Source organism: Leptosomus discolor, chromosome 9, assembly GCF_034619465.1.
Source record: "Leptosomus discolor isolate bLepDis1 chromosome 9, bLepDis1.hap2, whole genome shotgun sequence".
Lineage (NCBI taxonomy): Eukaryota > Metazoa > Chordata > Aves > Leptosomiformes > Leptosomidae > Leptosomus > Leptosomus discolor.
The window spans coordinates 36429101-36437671 of record NC_141399.1 but is presented as its reverse complement, the minus strand read 5'-3'; positions in this window follow the sequence as shown (position 1 = coordinate 36437671).

Genomic DNA, 8571 nt, shown 5'->3' with positions numbered 1-8571 from the left:
AAGCAAAAGTGATGTTGCTGACTTCCCATGAGGGATCTGACTCTGTTTCATGGATGGCTGCTGTACATGTAGATAATGTAAATAAGATGCATATTGAAAAGGACAGCATGGACAGGGCAAAACATCCTGAGTTGTTTGCATTGCAACATGTGCTCTTGCACCACGCTGGGTTTTTTTAATGGGAGCCAAGGGACAAGATGCACGGCTGAGCACTAGCAATGCAGGGTAATGTCTGAGAGAGGATTTCTAAGAGGATGTCTTGGAAAAATTAGTCTGTTCAGTCTGGGAAAATTGCTGAAGCTGTCTACAACTGCAAGAAAGGATGTTTTAATAAGGTGAGATATCAGATCTTCTCAGCAGGGATAGACTAAACAGCAGGGAGCATTTAGATTATATGTTAGGAAAAACTTTATAATCTCAAGGATGGTTTTATTAGGCGATGCCACCAGAAAAGACAGCAGAAACTACGAAAGATCTCTTCTGCTCCTCAGGAACTGATGGGTCCAGACTATGAACATTAATCAAGTTAAGTCCAAAGTTAAATCATATAGTTAAATAAGGCATTGTGTCTTACCAGAGGGACTGTCCCACACCTAGACACAGTTCTTTTAATGAAAACTTATCGCAGCTGCATTAGAAGGGGAAAATATGTTCTTACTGATTTTTGAAAGTTTATTTAAGGAATGGTTCACCTCAAAAAATAAAATGGGGAAGCTCCAAATCCAGTGGCGATACCAGGATATGAACATGCCAGCGCTTAAATAGGTGGGCAAGCCTTGTGGTGTGGTTGGTTGCAGCAAGCCTGCAAAGGTTATCTAGGTGATCTTGGCTGCCATAGTTGAGAGCTGCAGAGTCAGAGGAGGCTTGAATGTGTCTCTTTAGAAGATGGGGCAGAGAGAGGAACCCAAAACCTCACTGCTGTGGAGCGCTTCTGCCAGGAAGGGTGTGATTACCTGCATCTACTCTGCAAAGGGTAACTCCAGGGATAGTACTGGAGGAAGACAGATATCTCCACATTTGGGTAATTTTTGTTGAAACTCCAGGTAAGTGTTCACGCCTTCCAAATTCTAGTCCTCAGCCAAACCTAATAGGGTAAGTTTTAGCATTGCAGACACTGACATTTTTCTTTCTCTTTCCCTTACTCTGCATTGAAGGATCCAAGAGTATTTAATCTGAACAAGTGGCTTTTTCTGAAATAAAAAGAAACTGTAGGAATTCGCATACTCCATGATATTTTTTTGGACTTCCAGAGCCAATCTCCTGTGCGCAGAAATACACCGTTAAGAGATCACTTCTGGGTACACTGGGGATTTCATTTTAAATTAGAGGCTCAAAATTGTGTGTATTTGCTTTGCAATGACTCTGTTACAGTGTCCTGTCATAAGCTGATGTAGCTCATTTTGACTTGAAGACCACTCTTCACTGCCACATCCCCGGAAATTCAACTCACTGCAAATGACAATTGGACCTTTTATTGTGTGTATTTGGTGTGTATATATACATATACATAGATATTTATTGGTTTTAGTGTCAGTTCATTGTCATCTTCAGTTACTTTATTAAAATTTTGGTTTGTTTCTTAGTTGAATCTGTCTTGCCTGTGGTTTGTCTGCACTTTGTTAGCAAACTACCTATCTTTGAATATATTGTTATATACAACATATATGAATATGTTGTTATGTACTGCATTTCTATTTCAATTAAATATGCTGTATTATGAAATCACCTAAGAGTTATTACCTCCTTGCATCTGCAGCACGCTGACGATGACGTCAGCAGTAGCCGGTGACACGCGGGGGTGTCTCTCCGGGTGTCATCAGTCCGGCACAGCAAGTCCAGCAGATCTGCTTTGAACAGCGGCGCATTCAGCTCTGACTCATGCAGCCCTTGGCCAGTGATCACAAGATCACGAGCAAGGCAAGCAATTGTAACGAGTGACAAAAATGGTCTGTTTATTGGCGTAAGCAATTGCATATAAGTGAGAGGAAAAAAAATCCTGGATCTGAAGGTCCTTGGCTATCTGGGGTTGAAGTGTTTGCTGTTTACCTGCAGTTTAATGTCCACGGTGTTTAAAACTTCTCCTTGAGTTCTGCACAGTAAATAGCTATAGAAAGATTTACTAAGATGGGTCCTTTTTATTCTGTAGCTGGAGAGCAAAAAGGAAAATAAATCAAATTGCTTGCCAAGGAGTTTGTAATCAAGTTGGTTTTTTTTTAAATTAAGGGTAAAAACTTTGTGAATCCATCGGCCAATTCTTGTTTGTGGGTGGGGTTTTTTTTTTTAATTTTTATTTTTTTTTTTAACTTTTGGCTTCTGAACTGTCTTGCTTTTGTCTGAAATATCTGGATGTCGGTGTCATCTTGGTCTTGTACAGCATCCGTCGTGCTTCTTGGCATTGGGTACTTAAATAATGATCTTTTTCCATTTGAGTTTCCCATCATGTAAAATGAGTTCTCTTCAATCTTGTTATGGGCTACTAAGGACCTTATCAAATGGTGGCTGTTTTGGCACATGTAGATTTCTTTGTAATACTGTAGTAGGCAAATGGTTGGAAAAATCAGGACACTTCCAGGAAATGAAACTGACATTTTATCTGATGTGGAAAAAAGAAGAAGAAGAGAAAAAAAAAAAAAAAAGGCATTTTATTCGCCTTTTTTTTTTTTAAATTGTACATTTTCATCTCACTTTAGCACAAGAGACAGTTCGATGCCAGAATCTCCCAGCTTCTAGGAATTCCAGATGTTGCTTGGCTCGAGGTGTGCGGCTCGGTGGCTTGTGGCTGCAGAGGCTGTTCCAGCCAGCCCCATGTCCCTGTGCACATGCAGCGGCTGGATCCTGAGCAGATCCCACCCATTAATCCCTTTCAACCTTGCTGTGCAGTGCTGGGACCATAAATACCTCTTTGCTGTATTAACAGTTTGCTTGATCTGCAGAGAAGACAATATTCTGTGCAGTACATACTTTCCCAATGAGTCACTCTGCCCCAAATTTAACCTTCTAGATACGATGGATTTTTTCTTAAAATTTCTTTAAGAAGTATAATAGCACAGCTAAAGCTTTCATGAAGTATTTTCCAGTTGCTTAGTGGCCAAGCCCTCTGACTAGTATGTATTTCAGCCCAGAATACCTTTGATAATCTTTGCCAGTATCCAGTGTTGGTGGTCTTAAAATTCTACAGCCGAGTGGAAAACTGTTAAATGCTCAGGCTTCAGAGCATGCCTAATTAATTCTTTCCAGGGTTTTAGTCCTTTAAAAAGTGTTAAAAACATGGATTCAGTGTATCATTGAATATTGCATGGTTCTGTGGAAATAAATTGCATCAGTTTGGTTCCTTTAGTAGTTCAGAGAGTTATTGCTCTGTGCTTACTCTGGAAGTTTACAGGAGTCTTTTGAAAGTTAAGGTTAAAATAAGCAAAAGTTGCTAATGATGGGGACTAGCTCAGTGGCAAAGTGAGCGCCCAAAAACTACATTAGAAAAGTCTGGACACATAGAACAAACAGCCACATTTAAAAATCAGTCTATAAATCTCCCTTACACATGCTTTCTGGAGCTGTGGGTATGTTCAGCACGTGGACTTCTTTTTATTTTTATTTTGACTAGAAAAACACACTTGTGTTTATTTTATTTCATGACTGCTTAAGGAGATTGTAATGGCTTAATCCTGGAAAGTACTGGCAACACTTAAGAACCAGGTGAGGCAAATTTGAGATTTTTTTCTCTCCTGATATCAAGTACTGGGGCATATTCAACCTCATAAGAAACATTAAGTATCTTTCAACATCCAGGCTTATGTGCTTCTTCCAAGAGAGATGTAGACGGGAGAGATGAAAAAGGAGCATGTGATGGAGATGAACTGGTGATTATAATTTTAATGCAGAATTAAAGGGGCAAATGTCAATGTGGGTATCTGTTCCACTCCCTTCCTGTGCAGATCATACTGGGGGGTTGCTCTTCGCAAAATCATCCAGCGTTGTTGGTGGCATTTCCAAGAAAATGTTGGTAGTTCTTGGGTAGCGCTTGTCATGGTCTAGATGGCTTTGCTCTCCTTGGTTTCTTCTTGTTCTGAGGTTTGTGGAGACAACAGTAAAGGCAGAGACTCACCAGAGGTATACACCCCGTCTACCTAAGGAAACACTATGTGGAACATCTTTCAGAATGTGACATATCATCAGGGTAAGCTCCAAAGCAGAAAGGTGTGCAGATCTCCAAAGGGACACTGGGAAATCTCTGAAGGCAGCCCTGAAATCATGTCTATTTATAAAATTGCAAGAAATTCTCTGCTTTCAGCTTGAGAGAGTGAAAAGATGTTGATCTATCTATAGAATACATAATTTTTCTGCAAGCATGGGTCAAAACACAAAAAATAACAACTCAGACTGTGCTGATGGAGTCTTTGATCAATCAAAAGGTAAAGCACTGATTCTGTGAAAAATCTGAGCTGGCAAGCCCCAGCTCATTGCTAGAGTATGTGTGTTTTGGAGATTCACAAAAGTCAGTTTAAAAGCTTAAGGGCAAAAAAAAAATCGTTAGGATCAATTAGGAAATAAAGATCACTAAAATGCCCAGGATACAACTTCCCTTTCCTTACACTTGGGTCCTTGTCCTGTCTGTGGTGGCACCTTTGTTTGACCTCTCTGGATAAGAGGACCCTGAAGGCAACGCCAGCTGGCACCAGAAGAGGTAAGGGAGGAAAGGGAGGCTTGTTTTCCTTGGTAATTAAACGATATTTGTGTCTGACTTTTGCACGGATCTGGGTGATGGTCAGTTAATACACCTACCTAGCTTTGGTGTAGCACTCCAGAGATCCCAACACGAGCTGTGAAGGACAACTGACATCATTACCAGTTTCTGCAGGCTTAGAAGATGTGGCAGGATGCTGCTTTTTTGGGTTTGGTTATTATTTTTTTTTTTAGGATGGGTGTCCTAAGCCTGTAGCTATAGTGCACCAGGGGTGTTATATTAACTCAGGCACTGGCTAATGATGAGAGGAGACTGTAGACTAGTTTGGGATGATTGCTGCCCTCCCCTCCGTGGCTCCTCCTCACTGGCACCTGCCTTCAGGCTGGGGAGGCAGGAGGGGGAGTTTCTGGACTGCCCAGCAACTGAGTATGAGGTAGCCTGTCTGACATACAGAGACTTGCTTTGTAGGAGGAAACAAGTGTGGTCCTAATGGCCATTCCGGCCAACCAAGTGTTGCATCACATTCTGGAGGTGCCTCTTGGACCTCGTGATGAGGAGTGGGATGGACTGGGCAGAGCATCTGTGGGACCTGTAGCCAGTGGGGCGAGTGTTGGTGCCAGGGCTTGGGTTCCTGGCTGGGAAATCCTTTCTTTCCTTCTCTAAATTAAAGATAATCTCTGCTGGAAGAGTGAAATCGGGGCTCCTTGAGCCCTTGGTGAGGCTGAGAGATGGAGAGTGAAATCGCATTCGGTTAGGGAAATTGAAAATCTGCTATCAATTTCAGGATTTATTCTACAGTATATTTTATAATAAAAGCACTTTTATTCTGGTTTTCTCCCCCATATCCTACAACATGTTGCAAACACACAAAGGATTGTGGAGCTCAGACTGGGCAGATACTGGGCCATCCTTAAGGCCCCACTCTGCTTTCTTGATGGCCTCCTAATAACAAGTTGTGGGTTGTTGGATGTCACTAGTGTGGCCCCAGGTCTGCAGTCTGACCCCCAACGCGCCACAGGGACAACATTTCCACACAGAGCTCAGGCGCAAAGGCAACATCATAAAGCAGCCTGGGAAATGATAAGATGAAAAAGTATGGATGAGTTGATCATAATTTAAAAAAATATTGTATTAAAAATTTTACACCAATGTGAATACTAATAATTGCTTTCATTCTTTGATAGATATCAAAAGGTGTTTTGCCCTCCAGAATGGAAATTTTTCCTTGAAAATGTGAAAATGAAACATTCAAAATTAAGAAATGCATTTCTTAAAATTTTTCCAGAGGTACTCACTCACCCCAACCATTCCTCAAAAATGATTCGGTTTTTAAATCCCCCATTTTCTGATTAGTTCATTAGAAAACCCTCAGCCCTTTCTAGCTCCAGTGGAAGAGGGGGGCCTGGAATGATTTATTGGTGGCCTTCTTGCCCCTTCTTTCTTTTTTCCCTTTCTTTTCTTCTAGTGTAAGTGTGTCCTGTCTATTAACAGGACTGTCTGTTGCATTGTGTAAAATCTATATGAGCAAAACGCTTGCACAAAAGAAAACCAAAAAACTAATTTACACTTTGAAAACAGAATGGGTCTGAATCTTATAATTAATAAAGATGTTTTTTCTGAAGAGTAAAGGCACTATTTTTTCTATTAGCCTTATGAAAAAGCATTCCTATTATACAAATTTTAATTTTATCTTTTTTTTTTTTCCCCAAGCACTGGGGAAATAGAGAAGCAAGGGGATTGCAGAGGTTAGGTAAACCCTGGTCAAGCAGGGCTGAAGGAGTTTGCTCCTCTGCTAGCCCCCGCAACCTGCTGGTGTGAGGAGCCAGCACCTTCTGGGCTGGCTGGATGCAATGGGGTTGATGTCTAATAATAATAAAAAAAAAATCAAGCTGAATGGAAGGAAACATAAGGGAGCTGTAACCCCATCATGTGCATTAGCCATCCCCATCAAACCTGGGTGCTCCCACCATGTGTTGCTGGAGCAACTGCCCCATCCCCACAGCTGCTGGTGCCCCAGGCACGGTCTCATTGTCCATCATGTCCAGGAATTTTTCAGATACTAATGATGATGAGCACGTGCATGGGGATGTGCCATGGAGAAGGGAAAGCTCGTGGCATGGAGAGACGTTTTGACCTTGCAAACTCAATTCCTATTCCACAGCCTAAGAATTTGGAAAATGTTTGGCTGGGCATATAACACCCCGTGAGGAGCCAAGGCCGGGCACCAGCAATGCTCTGCCGCAGCCATGAAGGGGTTTTTGTGCCAATGGAACCGAGAATTGCTGAGGACACCTTCCAAATGGCAAACAGTGCTAACTTGCGAATACACATTAGCATAATTACAGCAATGCCAAATACAGCTGACTAAAAAGCACACACACAAATGTGGAAATGTGCATTAATCCCTTTTTAAAAAAAAAAATTTACAAGTGCCCACTTTGCATTTTAATTTTGTGCTATTGCAGCGCAATCTGCAAAAGAAGTCCTCACTTCTGGTGTGCAAACCCTTGTCTTCTCCGAGCTCCTTCAAGCATTGCCAAAGCTGCCCTGTCAGCCGTGTTCAGCTTTAAGATACAGATCACAAGAATAGATGGCAAATGATTTCTTTGTGCCTTCAGATGGGTTTAACCAGTATTAGACATTAGTTAAATGGCAACAGGTTGAACTTACGCTTATCGAAGATTATTTAGGTGATAAATATATTGCACTTTGTATTTAGTTAACTATTTTAAGTTCAATACAAAGAGGTCATCTCATTGCAGTAATCGTTACCTGCGAAGTGACAAGATGACTGCAAGATGGGTATGTTATTGCAGTTCAAAACTATGGAAAAAGAGTGAATGTGCTGGGCTGCCCAGGGATGGGCTGGGAGAGGGTTAGTACATGCAGGAATGGGATGAGTGAAGGTGTAGAGAGGGTTGGCCACAAGTGCCTACATGCAAACCCATTGCAGTAGCAGGGATTGCTTCCAGTGGAGATGGCAGCTAAGCACAGGAGGGCAAGTGGCCGAGGAGGGACAGTGTGTGTTTGTTCACACAGAATTACAGGGCTGAGGAGGGCTCGTTTCCCAGGAGGCACTGCTGAAATAGCGCGGGAGGGGAGGAGCGCTTACTGCTCCCCCACAGACATGGCAAGATTTTTTGGTGGGAGGCTGTATTATGTCGGAATGATTTCTCCTCTTCCTTAGCTGACTAAATAGTTTGCTTGGAAGAAAAAGAATGGTTAAGCGGGCCGGAGACATAATGTGTATTTTTATTTTCTTGAAAACAGCCTTTGTACCACAACTCTCCCATCAGATGCACTTCCACTGCTCCCTGTTTGGAGGCCTTGTAATGATGTCTACCTGCTGAGAGCCAGCGTTCAGCCTTGCCGTGGTGGCTTTCATCTCCTTGTACTAACATCAGAAAGCATTCTTCCATTTCAGTGACCAGCCATTGAGACAACCCACTGGCCCTGTCCTGAAGTGCCCTGTTGCTTTGCTCACCCACCAGCTGCCCCACCATGCCAGATGCAACAACATCCTCTGCTCTCCTTTCACTCTTGCCCCTTGCACTCCTGCTCTAGCTCTAACTAATGGGGCTGTGGGGACTGTGGCCGAGTTTCAACCTTGCATGACCGTAAGTCTGCAACCTGTCCCACCTTTCCTTTCCCCACGTGTCAGTGTGGGGACTCTTCTGGGCAGGGACCTCTTTCCTGCATCCTCTGGGATGCTGCACATGCTTGCGGTCAGGTTAAACAAAACGCAGCCCTGCTACTGCGACAGTGAGGAAGAGGTCTACCGTATTATTTAAAAGCTATCCCTGCAATATTTAAGAAAGAACAATGCAGATGATAGAATAAATTATTATAATTAAAGTCTATTGTGCTCATAGAAAAAGAGCGAGCATATT